This window comes from Taudactylus pleione, unplaced genomic scaffold, assembly GCF_031769625.1.
Source record: "Taudactylus pleione unplaced genomic scaffold, aTauple2 ptg000021l, whole genome shotgun sequence".
NCBI classification, from domain to species: Eukaryota; Metazoa; Chordata; class Amphibia; order Anura; family Myobatrachidae; genus Taudactylus; species Taudactylus pleione.
The window spans coordinates 11542654-11565450 of record NW_028284423.1 but is presented as its reverse complement, the minus strand read 5'-3'; the positions used below and the strand labels follow the sequence as shown (position 1 = coordinate 11565450).

General features: G+C 44.7%; 1 protein-coding gene across 5 annotated transcripts in view; it reads left to right on the top strand.

The window, feature by feature from the left end:
- The window catches only part of SH3RF1 (SH3 domain containing ring finger 1), a 301996-nt gene that overhangs the window by 40462 nt on the left and 238737 nt on the right, over positions 1-22797 (top strand). For 4 of the 5 annotated variants that reach the window (XM_088448450.1, XM_088448447.1, XM_088448448.1 and 1 more), the window contains exon 1: positions 14280-14531. The exons of the other annotated variant lie outside the window; for it this stretch is intronic. The gene's annotated coding sequence lies outside the window, so the exon portion shown is untranslated. Of the gene's footprint in view, positions 1-14279; positions 14532-22797 lie in introns of those variants that run through there. 5 annotated transcript variants of the gene reach the window in all.

Below are 22797 nucleotides of genomic sequence, written 5' to 3'. Positions count from 1 at the left end.
CAGCCCCCTTATCACAGCACGTCACAGCACAGCCCCCCTCATCACAGCTCCTCACATCACAGATCCTCACATTACAGCCCCCCCTCATCGCAGCTCCTCACATCACAGCCCCCATCACACCAAAGCCCCCCTCAGGACAGCCCCCCACATCACAGCTCCCCTCATCACAGCTCTTTAAATCACAGCCCCCCTCATCACAGCTCCTCACATCACAGCCCCCCTAACAGCCCTTTTCACATCATAGCCCTCCTCACATTATAGCCCCCTCACAGTACTCCTCACATCATAGCCCCGATCAGCACAGCCCTCCTCACATCACAGACCCCCTCACATCAGAGCCTCTTCACATCATAGCCCACCTCACAGCCCTTCTTACATCATAGCCCCCATCAGCACAGCCCTCCACACATCTTAGCCCACTCAGCACACTCCTCCTCACATCTTAGCCCCCTCAGCACAGTCCTCCACACATCTTAGCCCTTTAGCCCCCTCAGCACAGTCCTCCTCACATCTTAGCCCCCTCAGCACAGTCCTCCTCCCATCATAGCCCCCTCACAGCCCTCCTCACATCATAGCCCCCCTCAGCACAGCCCTCCACACATCTTATATTAGCCCCCCTCATAGCCCTCCTCAACAAAGCCGCTCTCATCACCCCACCAGTAGGCAACTTACCTGTCAGGTCCTGCCCAGCGGGGATTGGCGACGGCAGCTAGGAACTGGCAATGACAGCTGCGGACTAGCGATGACAGCGCAGCCGCGTATCTAGAGAAGGGGCGGGCCAGCAATATATGTGCTGTGACATGTCTGCCTCTGAGGAGATAGGAGAGAGTGGAGGGAAGGAGACGGGAGGGAGGGGAGAGAGAGGTGGGAAGGAGACTGGAGGAGGGGAAGGCACCCGGCCAGGGGGAGGCAGCCTCAACAGCAACACTAAACTCAGCTGCAGCAGGCAGGGAGAGTGCCTCTCTAGCCTGGCGCCTCCCTGCAATGCAGGCTTTGCTGAGCATGTTGCGTCGGCCCTGATTGTAACCGTACAGTTGTTCCTCATCCTGTAAATGCCTACACTGAACGATATGTCATTCAGTGCAGGCACCCTCTCTCCCTGAACAGGCACCCTCCATCCCTGAACCTGCACAATCTGATGTTATCGGCTGATTGACCGGCATGTTCAGGCGATGATTGATGTCGAAAACGACCAGCGGTACCGCGCATCCCTGGTCGTTTTCAACATTTTATTGCCTGATTTGTAAATGATTAATGAGCGATTGAATGGTAACGATGTTGTTATCGTTAAAACGCTCATTTTAATCACCTAGTGGACACACCTTAAGTTTAACCCCAGGGCCACCTGTTCAGATGGTATTCCCCCATTTCCTGGAATTGCCCGTAGCAGGCAATGTTCCAGTGCTCGGAGCAAGCACAATACTTCTGCCCACGGCCAGTATAATTTATCTGTCCGTAGCTGGCAGCATGAAGGGACCCGCAGTCTGTATAAGGGGTCACCTACCGAACAGCCACATCTTTCCTCTAGTCATTTTGGCCAACCCTCCTCTGTAGACTGGGAGTCAGAGGAGATAACAAGAACCTCTGCCTCTTCACAGCATGGGGAATTTAGTGACGTGTAGATGGCCAGAGTAGCTTTAACGGGGCAAACTCCTCCGTCTAAATTATATACCACACATTGGCCCCTAAAGAGCAATTCAGAGGTGCAGCTTGACTATAGAGCAACTATTATAAGGGAAGATAAATTAGTCCTGCGCTCCTATATGGGGTTGCTAGATGTACCTGCTCTATTTGCCCCTAACATTGACTCAGCTTTGGCCTCTATAGTGGGGGAGAAAAGACACAATGACCCCACGGATTGTATGTTAAGAACGATCCAATATAAAATAGCAGACGCAGCTGGCCCTCTACTTTTCGTATTGGATAAAGCAGAGAGAGAGGCAGAGTCCGGTGGTACCCTTGATTCTTTGGTGGCATCTAAGCTTGCTCTTCTTAAGGCTATTAGCAGATCAACTCTTATCATAGGTCAAACATTTAATCACATCACTAATATCCAAAGATCTAGGTGATTAACTAGTGCAGGTCTAGCACACCTTGCTCCTAAATCCATGGAATTCCCTAACCTTACAGATGCCAGCCTCTTTGGCCTACAGTTTATAGAGGTGGTCAAAATACGCCACAAAGTTAGAAAATCATTTTTCTGACATTAAAAAATGAATGAGCCTCCCAGGAGGCCCTTTCGTCAGGGGGGTCAGACTCCGAGTGCCACGGGTCCGACCCAAGATTTTCAAGGCACAAGAAAGCCCAGAAATGAGGTTTCATGCAAAGATCCCATGTTACCCCTCGAGAATCGTCCTCAGGCACATGTAACAATGCCAGACAAGGCCGCGGTTACGGTAAGTCCACACACATGCTCACTTCACCACAAAACCCTAAAAAAATCCTATGCGGAGTGGCAACAAATTACCATGGTTGCTAAAAATAATCCAGTCAGGATTAAACCTCCCTTTAATCCACTTCCCTCACCAGGCATTTCATACTCCTTGTTCAAGGAGTTGCAGTCCTCTGTTGGATGATGTACTGTACTGACTCTGGTCCTACAAATAGGGAAGATAGAATTGGCAAACCCAGCAGTAAAGGTCTGGGTCAGCCTTTTGTTTCCTATAAAATCAGGATGGTTCCTTAAGACCAGTCCTGAATGTCAAAGCTTTGAATCAATATTTAAAAGAGGTTTCGCATGTAAGGCATGTCAGACATTCCTTACCTTCTCACAAAAGTTTGCTTCTGCATACAAATAGACCTAAAAGAAGATTTCCACTCTATTAAAACGCCCAAATCACAGATGTCTCCTCAGGTTCTATTGGAGACACGATTCTGTATCAGTGAACAGTGATGATTTTTGGCCTTTCCACCGCCCCCTACACCTTTATACGGGTGATGAAAGCGGTAGTGTCTCACCTGCACCAGCAATGAGTTCAATGTATAATATACCTAGACGACATACTTTTGGTACACGCAGACCACAAAACCCTTTTAAAGCACAAGGATTTTAACCCTTTCTCTGTTATCAAACCTGGGTTTCATGCTAAATATCCCAAGTCAGTACTGACTCCCACTAAGTCCATCACAATTTTAGGGTTCAACTTAGACACCCATTCTTTCTCTCTAGTCATTCCACAACAGAAATGGTTATACACAAAAGATGACATTCAAAAAACTTCCCAAAACCACAGCATGACCCTCCATACATTAGCAACAATCATTGAGAAAATGATAGCGATGTCTCCAGGGTTTCGACATGTTCCGCTATTATGCAGAGAATTGCAACGCCTCTTAAGAACTTTGATTTACACCCGATATTCCTGGACAGACACCATATTTCTCTCCAGGAATGTAAAAACAGAACTGTCCAAATGGAACACTCGTTCCACTCCTCCTCCTTGTCCCCTCTTAGATCCCCCTCCCTGCATGACGATCACCACAGATGCATCCCTAACAGGGTGGGGAGGTTTCTTACAAGAAAAAGCAGTAAGGGGCGTTTGGTCAAAGGGTATGCAGTCGGGAAGCTGGTGGACCTAATCCCGACAGCTGGCTTCCCGACTGCTTAATCCCGGCGAGGGTTAAATGACAGGTGTCTAAATCTAGACGCCTGTCATTTTACCGACAGCGGGAGACCAGCGCCCGGCATCCCGATGGAAGGGACGCCGGGCACCGAGCGCGGATAGCCACGGGGGGCAGGGTTTGGTTTAAAGTTCCTGGGGGGGACTTAGGGTTAGGCACCCCCTGGGAGGTTAGGTTTAGGCTAGAGGAAGGGGGAGTTAGGGTTAGGCACCCCCGGGGGGACTTAGGGTTAGGCACCCCCCTGGGGAACTTAGGTTTAGGCGGCGGGGAAGGGGGGGTTAGGTTTAGGCACTAAGAGGGGGGATTAGGGTTAGGCACTGGGGGGGTAGGGTTAGGCACCCCTAAGGGAGGGTTAGGGGAGTGAATTAGGTTAGTCAATACTTACCTTAGGGACGATCGGGATTTTCACCCATGTCGGGAAGCCGCTGTCGGGATTTCAACCGCCGGACATGCGCCCGGTGGTAAATCAACCGGTTCTGGTCAAAGGAGGAATCCCGCTTGTTCATAAACATTTTGGAAGTATGAGCAGCAAAATTAGCCCTAAAGGCTCTAGCCCCCAGTCACCTTACAGGGGTCTGTATCCAGCTATGCCTGGACAACACGACCGCAGTGTCCTATATAAACAAGATGGGCTGCTCCAAGTCAACATCCCTATGCAAAGATGCGTTAGAAGTGTGGGATTGGGCAGTCTAGAGAGACATACTCCTGGTCGCAGCTTATGTCCCAGGGGAGTTAAACAAATTAGCAGACTCCCTATCCCGAAAAAGAATCTCCCTAGATTCAGTAGCACTGAAAAATCAGATCTATCAGAAAATAGTTCACACATTTGGGAGATTACAGATAGATCTGTTTGCCAGTCCCACGAATGCTCAGATTCAACATTTTGTTTCCAGAATATGGACAAAAGGGATGTGGAGGATGGATGCAATGTCCTTTCCTTGGACGGATCTGACTTGCCCCTATGCTTTCCCTCCCCCCACCCTACTCCTGAAAGTCTTACAAAAAATCAGGGAGGACAGAGTACCGCAAATTGTGGTAGTAAACCCAATATGGCCATCCAGAGTCTGGTTTACTCTGATCAACCAGTTGCGAATAGGTCCGAAAATTCCCCTAGGGTTATCCCAGGAATGCTTTCAGGGGACCCCAGACCTGTTAGAAACACTTCCCCAATGTATGTGGATGGCAATATTACTAGGCTGTTAACAGATGTAGCTCTAGCATCACCCACAAAAGCCCTAATCAATGCCTCCTAGATATTGTACAACCATTAAAGAATTTAACCTTTGGCAATCCAAAACAAACCCCTCCCACCAGTCTTCACTATTCCATTTAGCTATATATTTCCTAGCCTCTAAGTACGAGTTAGGCTTAGCTACCATTAAATCATATGGTTCCGCTTTAGCGATTATGATCCCAAACTTAACGACCAACAAGCTATACCTACGTTTATTAAGAGGCATATATCTCTCTAGACCCATAGTTCCAAAATATTCACATATATGTTCCAAAATATTCACATATATACTTGGGACATTGAGCCTTTCTTCTCTTTCCTGGCTTCATGGGAAACAGACTCTAGCATTTTAATTTTATCCCTTAAATTTGCATCTTTGTTAGCTCTAGCCATAGCTGCCAGAGGAGCTGAACTAACCATTATACACGTCCCAGACCCGTAGTTAGCACAGACTCCTACAGGGTACCACATTATCCTAAAACAGTGATTGCCAACCTCGGTCCTCAAGGCACACTAAAGGTACATACATACACATGTAAAGATTTTCTGTCCAACCATCCAACTAGTTGATTGGTTGTAATGAAACTCTGGTAACATATGGGAGTAACTGATGAACAGCAAACTGCTTCTAAATGCCAGAAAACAGATGGAATTGGTCGTCAGACAAGTTTGTTAAATATTTGATTTAAACAATTTGTTCAAACAACAGTTTTTGTCCATTTTCTGGTATTTGGGAGCAAATTGTTGATTGTCATTTGCTTTCATACCTTACCAGATTTTCATTCCAACCAATCAACTAGTTGGATGGTTGGACAGAAAATCTTTACGTGTGTACCCAGCTTGACAGTCCTGGTTTTAGTGATATCCATGCTTACGCACAGATGGATAAATCAAAACAACTGACGTACTAATTAAGTTACATGTGCTCAAATATGGCTAGGGACCCAAAGAAGGGACCCAAAGAATCCTCAAGCAGCCACCAATAAGGACCAGAAATAGACTAACAGCCAGATAGACTAACAGCCAACGTTTAATTCTGTTCCAGAAAGTCGCAACCAATACCGTTTCCAGTTTCTTTATTTCTTTCCAGTTCCGATCTCATTGCATAAGCAGTTGCCAAGAGATATCTGTTAAAGTTCAATAAACTTTTTTCTTGGTTGGGAATCACTTGTGTCCTAGTCTTCCAACACAGACTTGGGGGTATATTTACTAAAGTGAGAGTTTTTAGAAGAAGATATGTTGCCCATAGCAACCAATCAGATTCTACTTAACATTTATCTAGCACCTTCTAGAACATAATAGCTAGAATTTGATTGGTTGCTATGGGCAACATCTCCACTTCTAAAAACTCTCACTTTAGTAAATTTACCCCTTAGAGTGCAGAGACAGTTAAGCTTATGATTTACCTGTGTTTTTCCACTATCCCTTTTGGGGTTGGTTTGCCACCAGTGAGCTTCCGAAAAATCTTACCAGCGGTGCCTGTGCACGTGCACATGACCGTGGGCGTGCTCATGACCCGCGTGTGCACCGCTCAATGTTCAGGGCAGAAGTAGTGAAAATTCTTTCACTTTCCTCTGCCCCAGAGTATTCGGGAGGCTTGCTGCCTAACCCACCTGCTGTTGCTAGGTGGCAATCCTGTTCCCTAGAACAAATCCAGTTTGCAGGTCATAGATTCCTGCAAACTATGGGTTGCTTTCTTGTTGAAAGAATAACTTGGATTGACAAATGGATTACTACAGTTTGAAAATAGAAATTTAGAATAAAAGTCCATGTGCATTTAGCAAAAACAGGCCATTTGGAATGGAAGTATAGCAAAGTATGATTCATTACTGGATTACTTTTCAGTACTACTTTTATATGCAACACAGAGCAGACAGTTTGTGTACAGTGCTCCTGTCACCTCAGTGCTTCTGTACACTGCATGAAGGATATCACTAATACGGTCTATGGCTGATTTATGTGTAGAGTGAATGGGTATGTTAATAATCACATTTCTTTGCTGTCCTCTCACATACATGACCTTTATAAATAGTGTGATATTTGGTCAAGTAACTAGCATTAAATAATTAACTAGCTAGTGCGTACATCATAGAGCTGTGGGAATATGCCTGTAAATCTATGTTATTATGTAAGCTGCAGCAGACACGGTATGTACTGTAGCCTACAGTACCTCCCACTATAGTCATGCAGTGGTGGCACACAGTCTACCATTCTTCTCTTCTCTGGCACAAGCACGATGGCTGCAAAATGCCTTTGGAACAGTCTGGTGAACGCACCTTCTGGCCAGTAACATCACACAGCAATAAAGTTATCAATGTTGGGCCTGATTCTGAGTCCGCACACAATGCAGATGTTCATGTAATTGAGCGATTATTTGCAACTGCGCATGTGTGAAAAGTTCTGAAAACGCCTACGGCGCATACATTACACAGAGTGTACGCACAAAGGTGCTATTGTGATAGATTCAGAAATGTGGTGGAAAAAGTGATGGGCATTCCTGGGGGTTGGCAAGTAATGCACACAAAAATGTTCCGCTCACTGGCCGTATTATTGGAGTGTCGCGGATGTGTCAATGCAAACGGCTGCGTTGACAGCGGCACAGTCGCAAGCATAGGAGCCCGTGGTCAGGTGGAGAAACTGCACCTGCCAAATGGGTTAGTGCAATTTTTGATGGTTTGACTGATGGTGGCATATAAGGAGGCACCAATCAGTATTATAACGTGCACGGGTGCTAAAAAGTGGATGTCTCAGTACTTGCAGATTTGGCCACACAGATGTACACAAGGGGAGTTTGCAGCGGAATTTGCATAAGGCCCCTTTACTCAGTCTGGCCAGTTCCTGGCAGCTTGCAAGGACAGAAAATCTGCATCCACCAACACAGACCCTGGCCTCGTCCCTCCCAGAAAACGGGGGCAACACGCACCAGTTTCCGGGAACACTGGCCAGCCACTCCCCTGCTCCACCCCCCAAACGCCACAGCATTGCCCCCAAATGCGCAGCATGGGGGATCCGTGAGCAAGATCACAAGGACATGTTCTGCACAATTGCAGACCCCAAAATATCGGAGATGTACGCAAACCAAAGGACTGCAGAAATTACCAAGAAAATGGCCAACGCAGCCATTTTCCCGAAGATCTGCGCATGCACCGCCGGAAAGGAGGGGGTCCAAACGGAGCCAGCACACGGACCCCCTCCTCTCTTAAAGCACCTCTGGCTAAGGGCCATCAGACAGGTACATGTATTTTCTAGTTTTTATGCTGCAATTTTAAACCACTATTTTTCTTAATTTGTGTCACTGTAATTTCTAAATTATTCCTTCATTTGTTTAAACGTAAGTTTATATAATGCGGTAAAGCAAATGTTATGAATTATTATGCATACATCTGATTATTCACCGTTTACTAAAAAAAAATACTATTTCAATTTGGTAGGTGATCTTAAGAGAATTTAGTTGCAGGAAAGGGAAAATTAAAATAAGAGAATTTAGTTGCAGGAAAGGGAAAATTAAAACGGCTGTTTCTATTAACTCTAATTTAAGGAAAAAAGAAGGTTGTCAAGGGAACAAATGATTTCCATGATTAATTATGAGGTGGAAACTTAGTAAATGTAAAAGTGTTAGGCATTGGTAATTTTAACAAACAACTTTTTTTGTTTCTTTGTTTTCTAACAGTTATTACAGGTTTCTTTTTAATTTACGGAGCATAATGTAAAAATGATTTCAAGAAATATGCACTTTAGTCCTCACTAAGATTTTATTTACACCTTTCTTCTATTTATTTTAACTTATTTCTGCACATGTATTCATCAATTATTGGATATTTATGTATATGTTCCAAATAAAGTGCACTTTTTGTGGATCTTTGCCATTATCACATTATGTATAGGACACAACTGACCCATTCAAAATATGTTCAAAATCTTTTACTCTGTGTTCAAAATGTGTGTGCAGCAGTCATCATAAGACAGCACTGAAGGCCTGGCTCAGAGATGATTGGTAAATGCTCAACAGCTGCATCTTTGGACGCAGCTGGTGTGCAAAAGTATGTAAAAGCAGCAGGAGGCGCCTGTAGTAGAAAGACGCCCACCGCATGCTTTTGTGATCCGCTGCTGCATCCGGAGACAAAGCATCAGATCAACTGTGTGAACATTGGGCTTCTGAGTAACCCTCAGCTTACTGTATTTTCACACTGCCGGGGTCTGTGAAGCTGTGTTTTCCATTCCAATCAATCCGTGTCAGTCCCGTTTTCTGGGATGCCATTGCCATCCCCGCTCTGCCCCCAAACAGTCAATCATGCTGCGACTTAAAGGGCACTGCGACAGTCATCGGAGACAGAGATCTGCACATGCGCAGTACAGATCCTACGCATGCACAGATCAACAAATCGGAAATTTAAGTGAACCATCGGGTTTGTGTAGATCTCTGAATTAGGCTTCAAGTGTAGTTGGTAAGATTCAGCATTTCATGGCATATATTTGAGCATTACCAGGGATGGTGATCAGACCCCCTTGCTGCAGCTGATCTCTGCATTTGCAAAGATCAGCCAAACAGTAGTTGGTGGGGGGAACTAATGGGCCCCATCCATCTGCGATGGATTGCCACAATCCCGCGACGCTGCAACCCGGCATCGCAGAAATCCAACATGTTGGATTTTGACGATTTCACGATCGCGATCAAAAACTTATAATCGTGATCGTCACTTCGCCGACATTTAACATGGCAAATGTCTGCGATCCGGCGACGGATCACAGAACATCGATGGTGGGCGTTTGGAAGCTTCCGATGGGCGATCGGAAATTTCTGATCACATCCCTGCATCGCAACGATCCGTCGCAGATGGCCACCTTTAGTTATTTTGCTTGCACTTTGGTCCCCGATGCATGCGCTCCAGAATGCTGTTCGCACAGCATTCTGGGGCGTGATTGCGGAAGTGATGTCAGCAGTCACAGAAATCCATATCAGCATGCAGAGGGGTCCTGGGAGTCAGAGAAGATCCTCAGCAAAAGCCAGGGGATACAGCAGGGTGGCGTAGTCGTATGTGATGCAACCTTGTTAGATGAAACACTTCTGGCTCCGGACGCATCGCATGCGACCACGCCAGCTGAGTGGTTAAGCAAAACACATTGATAAAAAGTCACAAGTGATACAAAGGGAGAGATTCAATTAGGCACGGGGTTTACCCTGCAGCTACTTGAATGCACTTCTCAGTTCAATTAGCTTAGGGAAACCCACAAGCTAAGCCGCAGAGGATGAACAAATCTGTGTTAAAATGCAGACTACACTTTGACACACAGGAAAGCCCATATATTCCAACACTTTGCGAGGAATCTATGAGTTAGCCTATGTTAACCAATGGTTTACCGTGCAGGGAAAATGCTCATTAAATAGCTCCATGCATGAAACCTGAAGCTTGACCCCACACCTAATTGTATATCCCAATAAGTGAGAGAGGATATAAGTAGATGTGTCAAAAATCGCTAAGGAGAAGACTGCATGAAATAACGTACTCTGGGCAGTCACACACAAGAACGTGATTATTTTAGCCCCAAATTACAGGGATTTCTTTTTGTGTCTCATGAGACCCGAATATAAATCCCCGACAAGTGTGTTGTTATCCGGAGATAACAGCCACGGAAACGCCCGAATCCGTGAATTTATCACGGATTCTGGGGTAAATGCCTGAGTTAGCACACGTTAACCTGTTCATTTAATATCTGTTAACACCAGGGCCGTAACTAGGGTGGTGCAACATTTGCCACGGCACAGTGCACTGCAGGGCAGGGGGAGCTGCTCAGGTCTGTACATTTTCTGTTTATCATCATTCTCACTTGTAGATTATTTTTCTTTAATCCCCGGAAACTCCTGGCTGACACCTTAGACATGGAGCTATCTGCCCCACAATTTCTGATTACCAGCACACCAGTGGCGTCCCTCCCTATGGTGACTTTGGTTCGGGGAGGGTTGTAGTGTGCGCGGCTTCGGCGAGGGCCTGCAAAAAAGGGGGCATAGCCTCGCAGGTAGGCGACATGGCCTTGTGGCTCAAACCCCCGTTTTAGTCACTCCGGAGGTCCAGGAGATGCGGACTACCCCCAGGGACCACTCTGTGTGAAGTGCTGGCTCCCTCACTGTGTCAGGAGCTGAGTGCTGCATGTAATGCTACAGTGCAGCACCCGGCTCCTGTCACTGGAGGAGTCGGCACTTTGGTGTCACCCCTTGGCGGGTGACACCTGGGTGCGGCCCGCACCCCCCTTGCGATACAACTGCAGCACACCTTGAGTTCCATTGCTGATGAGTTCATCTGTCGGCGCAAGGTATATACATGGACCTCCCCGCCGCTGATATTTGCTGCATATACACTACAAGCATCACTCTTTCTATATCTTCACTCTGTGATCTACACTGCTGACTCCAGGCTTGTGTACAGCTATACAGATGAACAGGTGCAGCTTTCCCAGCGCTCTCCTTCATCTAGAGCTGGTAAGTTATACTGCATAATTATTGTGTATCATCACTGCAGCCATTGGATGTACACTGTATTTGGCAGTAACACCTGGATAACAGTGTTACAACAGGACTGGTACCCCTTCAACATCGCATGAAACAAATCAGATTTGTCATGCCCTTCTCCATGAGGCCACCCCCCTTTTTCGGGCTTGCAAAAGTTTAGTTACGGCTCTAGTTAACACAGGCATCGGGAGAAAATTGAGCCTAGTTGAATAGCCTCGGGCGATAAAGCTCGAGGCTACCTCCCTTTTTATCCCCTGATAATTAATCGGGGCTAATTGAATTCCCCTCCTAGTGGCATCTCTGCTTGCAGATACAGGGGTGTAACTGGGTGATAATGGGGCATTGGCTCATAGACTAAGTTTGTGTTGATGGAAATGTGGCCTATGCAGAGTTGTGCATACATGTAAATATGACTGTTTTCAGATGAATCTTTTGCATGTGCGGAGCATGTAAACACTGATAATGATGGATGCTATGAAATCCAGCATAGTGAAGGGGCCACTCTAACCTCAGAGATGTGCACAACATGACCTGCAGACGGATATCTGTGTTAGGGCCTGATAACAGATATGGAATGGTAGTGCACAGCCTCAAGGAGGCGACTGTGCAATATGTCCAGTAAATATTTAAATAGTGCAGGAAGCATCTATAGGAAGCCTCCTGACAGCAATAGTGACCCAAGTCTATTTGCTCACCGTTGCGATGGCGGCAGCACCGGCCAGTCTGAGTAAGCTTCAGCTGGTAACGCAGGTCAGACACACCCCGCTACGTGCCCAGAACGCTGCAAAATGTCAGTCATGCTGCGGCTTGGGGGATCTGTGAGCGAGATTGCCGTTCTACACATAGTATTCTGATACATACTACCTCTTCATGTTTGTCACACAGAGGCTTTTTGTGGCATTGTGAATGTGAACGCGCCTCGACCTGGCTTTTTGCAATATGTGCATAGAAATTACCTGGGTCCTCGACCCTACTCAGTACCAGGGTCGGGGACAGAGACCCAGGAAACTCACGTGTATTTCCTAGGTTGTCAGTCTGAAAGGGGTAAATATAGTGATCAGAGTAAGGAAATAGCTTTGCCTTTACGTCAGATGACACAATTGTGCATGTCTATGTTTTATAAAATTGATTAAAATAATGTGACGCAAACAATATGCAGAATCTGGAGCATTTCTGTAACTAGCATGGATTTTCTACAGCGCGGATACATCTGTCCTGCTCCTCAGCCGTAATCTGCAAAGATGTATCCCGTCACAATTATCACTATCATGCCATGCAAACCCATGGGAGTCTCTTCATATTTCCATTGGATCCTAAAAAATATCAGAAGCAGGGGCAGAACTATGGGAGACAATGGAGGCGCCTGCCGCCGGGCTCCAGCTCTGAAGGGGCACCTCCTCCATTGTCCACAACATATTCAAACAATTTACAGCTATAACTATGTACCCGGATTGTACCGTCACAGCTGCCCAATAAATGGCACCCCTTCCCGGCACCTGAGAAGCCACCATACACTAGTGGAGAGCTCCATGTCAGACCATCAGCTGCTGCCTTTGTCTATCTATAGCCTGTATGCATACGAATTGCTACATTACAGTGTCAGTGGCTGTGACAGGGGGGGGCACCAAATTATTACTTGCCTCCGAGCGTCTGGGATGGATTTACACCACTGATCAGAAGTACAATTGGGCACAACCAAATAAAAATGTCATGCTACATAATATTGATGCACTCAGACCTTATACCCCCTGTATATTTTATATATATATATATATATATATATATATATATATATATATATACGTTTTATGCTTCTAATGTTCGTAAAACGCATTGAAGTGCTTCTGACACTGAAAACCAATTATATCCAGTGTCACCCTACCCACTGCTGCTATTAGTGATTGCTAGCATTGCTGTTTTCCAAACATATCTTATTATACATATTGCTAAATAATGAAACTCGCGTGTGCCCTTACTTACAGCTGTATGCGGTAACCATAATACATTCATACATAACACTGAGTTTATTACACACTTTGCTTTTATAGTCAGCTACATTTTAATAATAAATATGTATTTTCTCAGAGCCCAGGAATTGTGCATTCAAGCACAAGTGATATCTCACACACAATCTCTCTCCCATTTGCTGGGGGTTAGTGGCGAGAGGGGGAGGGTGGGGAGCCCTTATTTAGTGTCTTTTCCCTGGGGGCAGAGTGAAAGGTCACTGGCTAATAGCGATGCAACTGACTGCTGCCAGGGGCGCTGCTGGGGAGACAATCACTGGCCTCAGACAAACGGATCATGTCTGTGCACTCACGTTCTGCAAGAGACACAATGGCTGGCAATGGGGCATGATGCGTGAGCCAGAGAGGGTGGGAGGGATCTTTCCTCACATGAAAGTATGAATGTATGTAACATCTCTAAATTTCTAACATCCTGTCCTACTGTATTCAGTCATTACACCTGAAGCCTTTCATTTTGCAGAACCCTGTTATGTAGTACTAATTGTATATATACAATTAGTACTACATAATGTAACACACACAAACACACACACACTTATTTATTTATTTATTATGTGTGCATAATTGAGACAACCTCAATGATACATTTTAATTAAAAGGAAATGCCCGATCAAGGTAACCCCCTCTTTGCAGCCGGGAGCAGGCACCGCAATACTACTCAGATGCCACCACCAGTCACGCGTGGGGAATGTTTGCTGTATGCTTCCAGCAGTATTGTATGTAGTCCTTTTCCAATGAATGAACGATCCCTACTTTATTATTCCCCTTGCTTTCAGTACATTCACCTCCAGCAGCTCTCACCCTCCTCTGCCAATCACTTCCCCACCCTGAGTGTCTCCTCCTCCTCCCTCTCTCCCACCCCGGGCTGTGACGTGCCTAGTGCTGCTGTCGGATGGCAGGGAGGAGGAGGGGGAGAGTCCCTGGGAGAGAAGAGACACATACACACAGACAGCAGGCTGTGCTGCTCGCAGATACTGCCGCAGGGACAAAGGCACTGGCTGCAGTAGAGCCTTCTTCACTGCACCCATCCTGTCCTGGGATTATTGCACCTCTCCTGCTGCATCCTGTGATCTCCTCCATGGAAAGCTGAGCCCTCTGCCCATACTCTGCAGTAGTGTCTGCTGAGCGCTGGACTCCCCCCGTGCAGGTCAGTGCTGTCTCCTGTGCACCCTGCTGCACTGTCCACATTCTGCCATAGGAGTTATAGAGCTGGGATTGTTACATCTGACAGCCGGTAACCGAGGATAGAGATGGATAATTATCCAGCACACATGTACTGTACTATATGAAGCTGCTCTGGTCATAAGAGCTATTTAACTGAATGCAGCAATTACAGTGTGTATTCATGGTTATGTGTACTCATGTACATACACGTCCTCTGTGATTCAGTGAGTACAGGATTGTGGGTCTGATTACAGGAGTACAGGATAGTGAGTCTGATTACAGGAGTACAGAATAGTGAGTCTGATTACAGGAGTACAGAATAGTGAGTCTGATTTGTATGTAAAACATGTATAAGCTGTTATTGGTATGTACCTTTTAATCACTACAAGAGCAGTGACTTCATTGGACATATATCAGTGCTGAGTATTTGTCAGAGTCCTGGTGATTTCCTGTGTGTTAATGCAGATCTTAGTGTACACAGATTGTTGTAGTAGGTCACAGCTGCAGTGATCAGAAGTACTGGAATAGACATGAATTTGCAGAATAGCCCTCCACCAAGTATTACACCATGTGAGAGGCTATACTAGCTATTAGATGTACCATATATAAAGTTTTCTGGCAGGTAACTTGCAACCTATATCAGTGAAAATCATCTTAATAAGCAGTCAGTGTTCAGCCATCCCTACAGTCATTCTCTGAAGTTGCAAAGTTAAACATAAACTTCTCTGTTTGCTACAATGTTTTGCAAAGTATTAAGTTATCTGAAATGTTGCTATTAAACAGCAGGCCAGTCTCACTGTTCTATCAGCAGATTGTTGTCCTCTCAGTCAGTCTCAGAGGGTGGGATTCCAGCTGTCAGCTTCCCCTCTCATCCAGATTTTTGCATTTAGTAGTTATAATGGTCTTTTTATTCCACACAGGAAGGGCTGGCAATAGGAATCCTTCTTCCTTCCATTGGTTACCATGGAAACCGATAGCTAAATGCATTTATCTAGTCATTGAGCTGAAGCTGTGCCTCTGTATACCCTGCCCCCATCCCATCTTCTGGTACCAATCGCTGAGCCAGTGCATGGCATGTTCATGACTGTTCCATCACTTGTTACCTAAGAATGTGTAATATCACACTACAGAGTACTCTCAGCTTGTGTAAGGGTTGCAGTGATATCCACTGGGGGCTGAGAAGTTGGAAATTCAACTGAAATTCCTATCTTATGCTGTGAGGCCTATCCACAAAAATGTTCAAGTGAATAGTTTGGCTAAGTCAAAAGACTGTACGGAATAACAATAACCTAAACAGAACAGTTTATCCCTGTGTTAAATATGTAAAATAATACTGCTATCTTTATAAGATGAGAAAATACTTAATTTTTTAAAGGTTTTACCGACTGACATCAATATATATGTTTTTGTTTGCTTTTTTAACACTGGTAAAAGCATGTAAGTGACCTATGAGAATGGAAAATACTGTTTCCACTAATCCCACACCCACTAGGATTTGCGCTTGTGGTCATGGGCGTTCGTGTTGCCATTTTCAACATGTTTCTAACTGTTTATTTGCATTCAGGCCAAGTAGTGAACGCATGGGGTTCAGTGTCTACTATACCTCCATGTAAATAAAGAGTCATCTTATCTGTGCATATAAAAAATGTTACCTTTACCTTGTGTTTTTTTATTTTTTTATTTCTTTATTGGCATATTTAACAAAAGGCCCCCATACATCAGCAATCGATTGTGGCAATTCTGCAATTTGCAATCGATTCTATATAAAAATCTGCAATGTATGGGCTTCACAGATTGCAGACTGCAACCAAAAAGTGATTGGAATTGTTAAATCAGATTGTCCAAAATGTTGGATTTCACAGATGGATTGGGACTGTAAATTGCGAGTGTATGGACACGATCAGCAGATTTGCAGACCGTTACCAGTAAAATGATCGGCCTTTCAAGATTGGCAGATCTGTGTTTGCTGCAATCGATCTGCAAATCACTGAAAAAGATCTGTAATGTATGGGCGAACATTGCTAGATTGGGAAATCCTAAAATCGGGCAATAAATCTTCAAATTGTTCAATTGTGGTTTTCAGATTGCTGATGTATGGGGACCTTTAGAGCAGATGTTCCGAAACTCTGCCATCACAGTCCAAGTTTTAAGGCTATCCATGCTTAAGCACAGGTGCCTTAATTAGTACCTCAGTCAATTTGATTTAACCATCTGGACTCTAGCACAGATATCCTTAAATTCTGGACCGTAATGGCGAAGTTTGGGAAGCTGACTTTGGGAGTTACTATTTGACGCAACATATACACCATAAGTGATTTAAAGGGGGATGTGAACCATTACAGATTTCATGTCTAGCCATATTTATTATTTATTACCAGTTATTTATATAGCGCACACATATTCCGCAGTGCTTTACAGAGAATATTTGGCCATTCACATCAGTCCCTGCCCCAGTGGAGCTTACAATCTATGTTCCCTACAACATGCACACTGGGGTTAATTTTTGTTGGGAGCCAATTAACCTACTAGTATATTTTTGGAGTGTGGGAGGAAACCGGAGTACCCGGAGGAAACCCACGCAGGCACGGGGAGAATATACAAACTCCACACAGTTAGGGTCATAGTGGATATCGAACCCACGACCTCAGTGCTGTGAGGCAGTAACGCTAATCATTACACCATATTTAAAAAGTTTTGTTGTCTTTAGATAAAACAATAGATCGGTTATGTAAATGAAATTATATCCCATGTACATACAGGAATTATACATTGTAGGATCAAAGGTCTGTGAAAATAAATCTATCTGTAAAACAGAATTCTCTGAAGGTGGAGATCACTTTTAGGGTTGTACTAAATGTGTGGTGGCTTCTAATGTAAGCAATAACTATCATTTATTCATTAACATTTTTTTTATATAGGGAGAGTGTGTAGCGCAGTGTTTTACTATTGGTAACAAACAAGTAATAAAATGAGACTGAGCATTCAAATGAGATAACAGGGCCCTGCTTACAATATTTACCTCTTAATAAAGTTATGACTCTTTGTATTGACTCCATTGTATCCTTAGGTTCCCACAAAGGCATTAATGTAAAGATTCATTGTGAGGTAGGGATGTAGTCAGCACCCCGGCGTGCGGGATGCCGACGATCTGAATACCGGCGCCGAAATCCCGACAGGTCGGGATCACGGCACCAGTATCCTGAACCACCAGCATCCCGAATGTAAGTATCGGGGTGTTAGGGGGAGGTTAAGCATTAGGGGGAGGGTTACGGTTAGGCATCGGGGAGAGAGGGTTAGGGTTAGGGTAGGGGTTAGAAAAATACTCACCGTTCTCTATGGGTGTCGGGATTCTGGCTGTCAGGATGCCACTGTCGGTATTCTGACCGGGATTTCATACCCATCCCGGTAGGGTAGTATTCCATCTTGGGCATTGAACACTGACATCCATTGTCAGAAACATTCAAGTGAATAGTTATATATAGTTCAGGAAAATGCATTTAATATTAGCCACGCAAAAAACACTTGCTGTCATTGGCTAATTTGTACTACACAGAAGAAAAGCCGATTGGTTTCTTGTCCAGTGCAAGTTTAGCATCGAATTGCATGTTAGTAAGTTATCCGTTCTCTAATTTATGTCTGCATTATAGTAATTTAGTTTGTATCTTTGTTTGCAGCATTGTGTAATATATTTGATTTTTGACAATTATGCAGATAATTTTAAGTGATTGAGAGCAATCTATACTTAGGGCCTGATTCAGACGCGGTTGCTGAGCGCTCACAACCGGGTCGATGGTGGCCTAAGCGCATGTGCACGACAGAGCCAGCTCCATCGTACGCATGCGTGAGACCCGGATAGTGACGGACAATCCATCGCTCCGGGTCTCGCACCAAAGGGGTCGTGCTGTCGATGTTGAGTGACAGCACGCCCCCTTTGGTGGGCGGGTCGGGGGGGGTGGCTGCCCAGACGGAGGCGTTCCCACGAGAACGCCTACCGTTTGGGGGCGGCCCCACTGACATCACAAGTGATGTCAGTGGGAGAGCTTTCGGCTCTGTTTGAACCAAAAGCTCTCTGGGGCTTGCGGCCACGAGACTCTACCACAAGGGTCTCGTCGCAAGCCCGATGGTCACGATGGTCTTGACCATCGCGACCATCATCCTGGCCGTTCTGCAGTGTCTAATGCTGGGTACACACTGACAGATACATTGGCCGATCAATTGATCAGCCAATGTATCTGCTGCACGTCTGCCAGTGTGTACCCGCGATATGTCGGTGAACGTTGTCGTTCACTGACATATTGCATTGGCTGTGCTGCACAGCCGATGGACAGATATGTCTGCAGATATATCTGTCCATAGGCAGGTGTGGACGGGCAGTTGGCATACCGCCCATACACACACAGCGGCAGCCGCGAGGAGGGGGGCAGGGCACGCCCCCGAACCGGCCGCTGGGACCTGATGGCACAAGCAGATGATGGCCGTTCAGTGTGTATGAACGACCATCATCTACAGATATGTCTGTCAGGTGTGTACCCACCTTTACATAAACAAATGAGTTACAGTACAAAACAATGCAAGATTAGGACATGGTTTATAAACTTTGCTGCATTAGCGATCATAAGACTTGAAATAGCAGCAGCGGTTCGATTCCCGGCAGTGCCTGGCCTCACAAAAGCAGAGTTCCCGGCAGCGGAAGCCCGACAGCGCTGGAAATCCCGATCGTCGTTAAGGTAAGTATAAACTAACCTAACCTAACTCCTTAACCCTAACCCTCCTTAGGGGTGCCTAACCCTAACCTCCCCCCCAAGTGCCTAACCCTAATCCCCCCTCTAAGTGCCTAACCCTAACCCCCCCTTCCCCGCTGCCTAAACCTAAGTCCCCCGGGGGGGTGCCTAACCCTAAGTCCCCCCCGGGGGTGCCTAACCCTCCCTCCCCCTAGTTTAACCCTCCCAGGGGGGTGCCTAACCCTAAGTCCCCCCCGGGTGCCCTAAACCTAACCCTCCCCCCCCGCGGCTGTCCGCTGGCGGCGCCTGGCATTCCTTCGATCGTGATGCCGGACGCCTGTCTCCCGGCATCGGTGAAATGACAGGCATCTAGATATAGACGCCCGGCATTTCACCCTCGCTGGGATATGACAGACGGGAAGCCGGCTGTCGGTATTAAGGCAGCCGGTTTCCTGATTGTATACCGTTAGCACATGTGGTAAGCCCGCAATTAGCATGGCGGCACTAGTTTAGTGGGATTTCTGCTCGCTCTTCAGGAAAACCTCTAGTCGCGGGTTTACAGCGCAGCTGAATGAACTCATTTTCGGCACTATTCAACATCGCATTCCATGAAACTGACCATGCTGTAACATCTAGCAACAGTTTGGTCACTGACTAATCGATCAACTACTTACTTAAATGCATGTAGGCTTATTATATTTTCAAAGTATCGAATTCGGTCACCTCAACCTACATAAATAGGTATTTTCACTTTTAAAAAACACCAATGAGATGGCTGAGAGCAAACATTTTACAAATTAATTAATTGCTTTTTTAAATGATTTAGATACACTCACAATTGTAACACTTTCCTAACAATGAACTGGTTAAATACGTGAAAGCACTTGTGATGGGCAGTTGATGCGGCATGTGCTGGTTTTGGCTCAGATCTATTTTCTATAACTGCTCAGGTTTATGCTCTGCTTAATTAAAATAAAGCATTGCAAAATGTACTGTAATTAGCATAGATACCATTTTTATAAAATAAGCTTTAACAATGTGTCCCTCTCCCTAATTGTCTGGTAAATCCTGCAATAATGCCTTTTGCAGTAATTAAATTAGCAGTTTATGTGGCATAAAGATCCCGTGACACTAATCTTTAAAGCTGGAATACATCCTAGTGCTTGGCGATGTCACAGGATGGTTTTCAGGAGCATAGTGGGCATGTTACTGCCAGTACATGGGATATTCACACTCTCATTAATTACTAATTAATAATTTCTTACCTAACATGCAATCATGTGAAAAGGTGAATTACATTAATTGTTTGACACCATCATATTATGCAGCACTGTACAGAGAATATAATCTAAGTCACATTACTACTTGCCCCAGTCTATATTCCCTACCACACAAATGAATACAGTAGTATCCATTTGTCAGCAGCCAGTTGCCCTACTAGTATGTTTTTGGACAGTGGGAGAAAACCGTAGGACTTAAAGGAAACCCATGCAAACAAGTTCCCAGTACGGATGCCTCATTGTAGCTGTAAAGTGTATCAATTATGTTATAAGAACCCTGGCCCTCTAATTCTGCTTATCTAAACCCGTGGTTCCCAAACTTTTTTGTGCCACTGTTCCCTTGGTTCTATAAACTCATCCCCAGTCCCACTGACCCATTCAGGAAGATAATACAAAACAGTAAATAATTTAACCTTATTGCTTCATGGTGCCCCCTAGATAAGTCCACCGTCCCCAAGGTAAACTATTATCTAAATACATCTAAGAAAATCAGCTTTCCAGTAACAAGGAAATAGAAATATCCTGTGAAAAAGGCCTATAAAGTACTGGTGTCACCAGGGGAATAAATCTCTGCTCTAAATTTCCAAAAGCAAATGAAGAATTTTAAAAGATTCTGCAATAACAAATACGGCATCCTGTAATTACAAAACCCATTAATTATTATACATGTTGTCATTCAGATAGTAACACTTACATTACAAATAAATTATACCTTTATATTTCTAATGTATAATGTGATCCAGGCAGATATACTGTATATACTGTACAGTATACATGTCACTCTTTGTTCTGTGTATAACCCCCATGTATTTCTACGATCATGGCTGTTAAGTGGGGTTTTCTTTGTGTGTGTGTCTCCCATCTGTTTGTTGCACCATACTCTCAGCTGCCCTATGTATCATTCTTCTGCTGCATGATGTATAAGCCTCAGCGCCCTTTCTGCACTAAATGGTTTTTCTGGGTAATATATTAGTATCAATCTCTCCTACCGCTTAGAATTGTTTTTGTGATGGAATAAATTAACTTGAAGATCTGTCCCCGCTCTGAGGGCCGGAATAAGCAGTGTACAATATGGCGATTTACGGATTCAGATTGAGCAATTGTTTGGTATTGCGCATTCATATAAGCCGCAGTGTGCGCACACAGTGAACGCATTGTGATTACGGACACACTGAGGAATCCATAGCAAAACCAGTGACAGGTTGTCAACATTTGAGTAGTCTGGAAAACGCAGGTGTGTCTGTCCGTTTGAACACCGTTTAATGGGCGTGCATAAATTAGCCACTGCGATTGCATACACAGCACGAGAGCTCTCTGCGTGTGAGGAGACTTGCAGCGTCTGCGGCTGGCCAGGCTTGTTGTAAATACTACGTGACTGCCCGATGTTTACACAGATTACACAGATATGAGAAACCAGCAGTGGGCATCATTATGCTGGCTGTGCTCTGGCAGGCATGAGCATGTTTTTGCAGCTACGTTCCGTGCATAGTCGCCGCTGCGATCGCATTAGCGTACGCTGCTGAATCAGGCCGTGAGTTATTTGTATGAGTTGTTTTGTGGTCTCTATTTCAGTGTTGGCATGTCTGGTTCCCTATCTGTCTTACACATTGCCTAATAAATAATGTTATGCCTGCTAGAGCATATCCATTAGGAAAACACGTTTTTCAAATTCTGGCTCTAGATATTTTCTGTCTTTACAATGTCCAGTTAGTTTTACATAAATGGATTTTAATGTAAAAACACTAAACTTAATAATGTTGATGAGTATCAGTAATACCATGTGTCTTGTGGTCAGTTCAGTAGATGGAATAAGATAATTACAATACTGAACTAACACTTGAAGTATTGTTTGGTCACTTTCTACTTTCTATAAAATGCTGCATAGATAGATATCTATCTATCTATCTATCTATCTATCTATCTATCTATCTATCTATCTATCTATATATCATAAGTGTATGGATAATATCTGATTATTCCTGAGATCAGATGATACGGCTGCCGGCAGTCATGGCGCCACACACACCAATATAATGTTATAATGTTCTGTATGTTAAGCAATATATGCTAATATTTAATACTGTAAACTAATAAAAAAAAATACCAGGCTCCCCCGTAATCGCTGATATTTTACGCTGGCGCTGATGTATAAAGTAGCCAGATTTCTAACACTGGAGAAAGTCAGGGAGACGCAGCTAGTTGCATAATTCAAATATCTATATTAAGCAATGACTGTATGAACACAAAA